Raw genomic sequence first — 6,412 nt, 5'->3', positions numbered from 1 at the left:
CCCGCAGGTTCACTCTCTCCATATTATACTCCTGTTCTTCGGGATTACTTTTCAAAATAAAATACCTGGACATAAGCCCTTGCCTCTGGCTCTGCCTTTTAGGAGAGCACAGGCTAACTCACCTGGATAAGTTCACTAAGAGACTAGATTTTCCACATGAGCAGGTGAGAACTCAACTCAATTAAAGATTTAAGTACTAAGGTTTAAGTGTGAGGACGCTTGTATCAATGAGCTTGTGAAACCAAGGCCTTTTAGGTTGCAGAAATCTTTATAATTTACACCATATCCTTCCCCAAAGAGGGTATGAGATACCTTTATAGATAGAGGACAGTTAAACATCATTTAAATTTCAGAAGCTTACAACCAGTGCCACATATAAAGCCTGGCATTTGCTATGCTGAGGGCATTGGGTGAGACAGCTATCGAATGATTGGAACTACGTAACCAGGGAACACTTGAGAAGAAAAGTCTTAAACAGACAATTGTGGGATGTCTCAGAAAATCATAAAAATTAAGGATGTATTTTCCCCTAAATCTCTCCTATCCTTGGGATGATAGACGTGATTTCAACTCCATGGACCGACTCTAATTCCCACCATTAGAAGGTCAATCTAAAATCCAGCCAGAGCTGACTTTTCATTCATCTCTTGCTTGCAAATAATTGGAGGAGAGCTTGTGTATCACTTAGTCGGATGGCCAATGAGTAAGTGCTTAGGGCCTTCTCGATCACGACCCCCATGAAGAAGCTTGTTGTAATTGCCAGTGTCAGAAATGGGGCATCTGGGTGAGATTTCTCCAGCAGAGAACCAGCTTCTGACTTTTCTCCTGGCTGTGCTTTTGGAGATCAGAAGCCAGATGTACAGTGAACGTGCAAGAGAGCTAGGACCCGGGCTGTTCCTGGAGTCTCTGACAGTCGGTCCGGCTGTGGCTGATTCATGCCTTGCTCTTGAAACAGTCTGTACTTGGGGCCAAAAGTAATACTTCTCCTCTTGTTTCAGTGGCAGGTGGGTGGAATTTACTTTTGGCCAAAAATATACAGAGGAAAAGTCAATCTACAAGAGCTGGAGGGGAGGAAATAAGTCAAATACTGACCTATTTGAATAAACCCTCCATTTAGAGGCCCCTGAATGGATGTAATCTTGAGCAGACTGTTTAGAGAAGGGCAAAGTGACCAGAAATAAGAACTTGGAGAGGTGAGGACAGCTCTAGGGAACAGACGACAGAGCCTCAGCATTTTGAAAACCCATGTCACTGAAAGAGAGATCAGAGCACAAGGGATAGGAGTGACATTCAAAGAAATAACAGGATGAAACAGTTCTGAGAAAAACCTACATCTGCAGATCAAAAGTACCCACCAGGCCCCAGGTGAAAAGAATAAAAACAGATCAACACCTAGAAAATAGGCTGGTGAAATTCTTGAACTCCAAGGACAAAGAAATGATCACCCACACAGACTCCTAGAGAGGAAGCTAATGACAGAGTCAAAGTCAGACTTACCTTCTGCAGCATTAAATAGGAGACAACATGGACCAATGAAGCCAGAGTTCTAAAGGAAAAAGGAGTCGCGGTACATGATGTTGGTCCTGTGTGAAGTCCCAAAAGAGGCATCTTCAGATAGGCAACAACTCAGGGACACTGACGCCCACCTTCCTGTGCTCAGAAAGCTAACGCAGATGCTACCAGTCACCTAAAGCTCGTGTCATGATAAAGGATCCACAGAGCACTGAGCTGGGCACAGAGAAAATGACAGCCAGCCTTGAAGTCATTCAAACACAGAATTAAGTTCGAATCACTGCTATAAATATGTTTTGAAAGCTGAATGCAAATGTCATTGCGTGTTCTGGAGAGAGATGATGTTAAAAATAAACTGGGTCAAAAGTTTCAGATTGTGCCTATAAAAAACATGAGGTAGGGACATAGCGTTTATTTCCCCAGATGAAGGAGAGTTCCCCATGGCTCCGGCTGATGGGGATATCTCCACTGCTTCCATTGGGTTCTCCTTGGTTAGTGGCCCAGGGTCTTTCTCTTTGCCCCCATCCCCACATAGCGATCCCAAGTGCCTTCCCTTCTGTTGGGGGGCATTGCTGGGTCTTCCTACAAGAGTCTTGGATGGTTGCAGGCAGGGTGTCTTCTGTGGGTGCTTGAGGTTGTTTGTGTGAGTCACATGTGTAGTGAGGGCCACTCTTCAAGGACGCTCTGGACCCCTCTGTTCTGCATCTTGGACTTCTGCTAAGAAAGGTCCCACACTCCATCTCCTTCTGCCATCTTCCTCCTAGTCTCAGATACTTCTTCCCCTACCCTACCCAAGGTCCTCTTTTGTCTAGTCTCTGGAAGGGGAGAAACTGAGCTTATAAGCCATCTTCTTCCTCTGGCCCTTCAAATCTATGTTCTCCCTTTATGACTGGCTTTGGAGGATGCCCTTCTGGGTAAAAGCAAGAGAAGGGAGGGAGCATATTTATAGAGAACAAACAGGTTCACAATGTGGAACATGACCCAGTCACACTGGTTGCTATAACCTTTTATACTGTGGAATATAACATACGTACAACACAGTGCGCAAAGATGCATAACTTAGTGGTTTTTCACAAGGCAGACACCTGTGTACCCACCACCTGGGCCAAGTGCCTAGGAGTCCCCTTTGGGGCTCTCCTATCCCCCCCGCCAATCACCACCTCCTTCTCCTTAAAGGAACCACCACCCTGAATTTTACTAGGCATCACTTACTTGCTTTTCTTCACAATTTCACTACCTAAACATGCATTCCCCAACGCTCCAGTTGGATCTTGTCTCCTTTCTTGAATGCTATATAACTGAAGTCATAGACTATGTATTTATTTGTGGGTCTGGCTTCTTTTGCTCCTTGTGATGTTGTACAGTTCATCTATGCCGTTGCCTGTAGCTGGGGTCTGTCTGCCTGTGTAGCTGCACCGCCCTCCATTGCTGGAGAACGCCATCCTTTTGTTACCGCTCGCTCGGCAGCTGATAGCCATTTGGGCTGTGTCCAGTGTTTGGCTATTACAGCAGTACTGCTGTGAGCACCGCTGTCCCCGCCTTGTGGTACACATGCGCCTGCATTTCTGCTGAGTGTGTCCTAAATCAACAGCGAGGCATGCCATGCTGCTTTATCACCTTAACTTTCGCAGTGAGTTATTGATTAGGAGATGTGTATTTTAGCCCTGACACTTGTATCCTGACGTATGAATGCTTGAGTGACATTGTTATAGGACATAAAAAGGCATTTTAAATTACAACACCAATAAATGTTGAAATCATAGTATGAGAGCCATCGGACTCCCAGGAGAAGCTATCATGTATACACAGGGTGGCCGTGGGGTACCCAGCCCTGCAGACTGGGGGTGTTGCTGTTTTCCAGCTGACATCCTTGTTCTCCAAGCCACAGCCTCCACACACACCCTTCCTGGCCCATCAGCACTGAACTCAGGCAATTCTTGATGAAAGATTTTTTCAATTTTGTAGCTGGTATTATTTATAAGATGGTACATAAAGTGAGGCTTTATTAATATTATGAAACACTATTTCAAGACTGAATAATTCAGCAGCATGTAAAAAGCAGATTCACCATACCACTGAATGGCTCCTTCCTCAGCCACAAAAATAGCCGGCAAAAGCTTTAAAATTATTGTTTGGAAAAGACTCAGTTAAATTTGGGTCTAAGGGCCATTCTGGTCCCCTGTCTCTTTTGGAGAATTTGGGAGAAAAGAGAAATGGAGGAGATTTTATTCTCTTAAATATATATTGAATGCATATATATAAATAATAAAATATACATCATCTATATATATGTAAATAAATATAAAGATAATATTGGAAAGAATATACCAAAATGCTATCAGAAGTGGTTTTTTTGTGGGGGAGAGGTGGTATTATGGATAACTTTCTATTGTTTTCCTAAATTTTTGTTTTAAGTACACTGACTTTTCCAACTAGGGAAAAACTTCTAAAATATTATTTGAAGTTAAAATATTTGAATATTAGAATATTATTGAAACAATGAAGTCTTAAGAAGCCGTATAAAAAATGGGAGGATATAATTCAACTAGAAATACGAAGCTCCATATTTTGCTCTACACTTTTTGCTATAACCGAGGCCAGATGGAAATCTTAAGTAATGTGTCAGCCTCATCATCTTATAGAAAGAAGAAAATCAGGCCTCTAGGAAGCACCAACTTTTACCCTAGCCATTCGCTACAAACTATAACAGGAATTTTTCAGGCCAATAGATCATTTTTTCAGGGACACTGAATCGACGGTGTCTTCAAGAGCAATATTTCTTCCTCTCCCAGACACTGACTCGCAGACCCAAAGGCCATGACATTAAATTCCCATGCAGGGAAAGTGTTTTGACGGTGTCAGTTATAAAGTAGTAAGGTTTGCTTTCTTTCTGTGTCCTGCCTTGAGTGAAAGATGGAATTGGGGAACGTGTGGGACTGATTGGCATATGGCTACGTATGGTACATTGTAAGATTTCATCAAAATATTTGCTGCCCCCTTTTTAACAGGTCCAACCTCACAGGGTTACATTCCATTGTAACCACACCCCCATGTTCTGCGAGAGAATACTTCCCACCCCACTGACAGCAGGCCTGGCCACGTTCCCTGTTAAGGGCAATAGAATATGAACAAAAGTGATTTATCTGTCTACAGCAGAGCCTTAAAGGACACTGCAAGGTTCCATCACTGTTCCACTTCTGCAATAAGATCAGAGAGGGTCCAGAGAGGGTCCACGTCTTCCTCCTGGGGCCTGGGATGAATAAAACGAGGATCAGAGGAGCAGTTGACCCACAAAGGACGAGTAGCACAAGCAAGAAGGAAACCTGTGTTGTTGAAAGCCACTGAGCCCCCGAGGGCTTGTTACTACAGCAAACTAGCAAAAGCTGACTAACACCTGAGACTCCTTTTCTTCCATGTTGACCAGCCCGCTGATTGAATTCTCAGGTACTGTCTTCCTCTGGTGTTTCTTACTCCTGTGAGGGGTGAAGAAGTGGGGTAGACACCACCTAGATTTGAACCTGGGGGAACTTCTATGCCATCCACTTTGGCAATGGAAGGTACACTTTCTATGGTACTGAGAACTGTGGTCTCAGCTTAGATATCACTCCCTATGGGTAACTTTCTCCATCCCCCTGCCAAGTATGGATTAAATGTCCATCCATCCACACTCTCCTGTATCTCCTCTATTACTATGCATCCATCACACTACACTGTAATTGCCTGTTTACTTATGTCTCTCCTTTTCCTATACATTGTGTGAAGGCAATGATTGTACACTTACGGGATGAATTGTGCCTCCTCAAAGATTCATATGTTGAAATTATAACCCCCAGTACCTCAGAATGTAATCATATTTGGTGGTAGAGTCATTTAAAAAGTAATTAAATTAAAATGAGGTTATTAGGGGGCCCCCCTGGTGGCGCAGTGGTTGAGAGTCCGCCTGCCGATGCAGGGGACGCGGTTTCGTGCCCCTGTCTGGGAGGATCCCACATGCCGCAGAGCGGCTGGGCCGGTGAGCCATGGCCGCTGAGCCTGCGCATCCGGAGCCTGTGCTCCACAGCGGGAGAGACCACACCAGTGAGAGGCCTGCGTACCGCAAAAAAAAAAAAAAAAAAAAAATGAGGTTATTAGTGTAGGCCCTACTCCAATATGATTAGAGTCCTTATTAGAAGAGGCGATTTGGACACAGACACATAGAGAAGGAAGATGATGTGAAGACACAGGGAGAAGATGACTGTTTATAAGCCAAGGAGAGAGGCCTGGGGCAGATCCTTCCCTCACTGGCCTCAGAAGGAACCAACCCTGCTGACACCTTGATTTTGGATTTCCAGCCTCCAATCTGTGAGTCAATATATTTCTATTGTTTAAGCCACTCAGTTTATGGTACTTTGTTACGGCAGCCCTAGGAGATTAATACACATACCTTATTCACTTGCCAGTGTTGAGCACAAGGCCAGGAGGAGAATGAGCATCTGATGAATGTTTTTTGAGTAAATGAAAGAATGAGTCAGTGACCTAGAATAGTCATCGGCTCAGTTTATACAGTTGAATTTAATCAAGTACTGATAAAACACCACTGACATTCAGAGAAATTCGACGTCATTCCTGGGGTCCTCACGGAGAAAACTGGACCTGAAGATGCAGGATGAAACACCATTTACCGTTCCCATCCAATATAGCTACAATAAAAGATGAAATTCAAGCTCATGAGAGATGTATAAACAAAATGAGATTGGAGGGAAAATATGAAATGGCTGAGGAAAGACTCAAGCCTTGAAAGGTATTTCAGCAAAAAGAGAAGTAGTGGAAAAAGAGAAATCCAAGGCACAGGATAAAAGCATGTTCCAGAAACAGAACAACCTGTTTGGTTGGATCACATCAGGAGCCATGGGGGAGAAGG

The sequence above is a fragment of the Phocoena sinus genome, chromosome 15 (assembly GCF_008692025.1).
Source record: "Phocoena sinus isolate mPhoSin1 chromosome 15, mPhoSin1.pri, whole genome shotgun sequence".
NCBI lineage: Eukaryota > Metazoa > Chordata > Mammalia > Artiodactyla > Phocoenidae > Phocoena > Phocoena sinus.
This window is presented reverse-complemented; position numbering follows the sequence as displayed.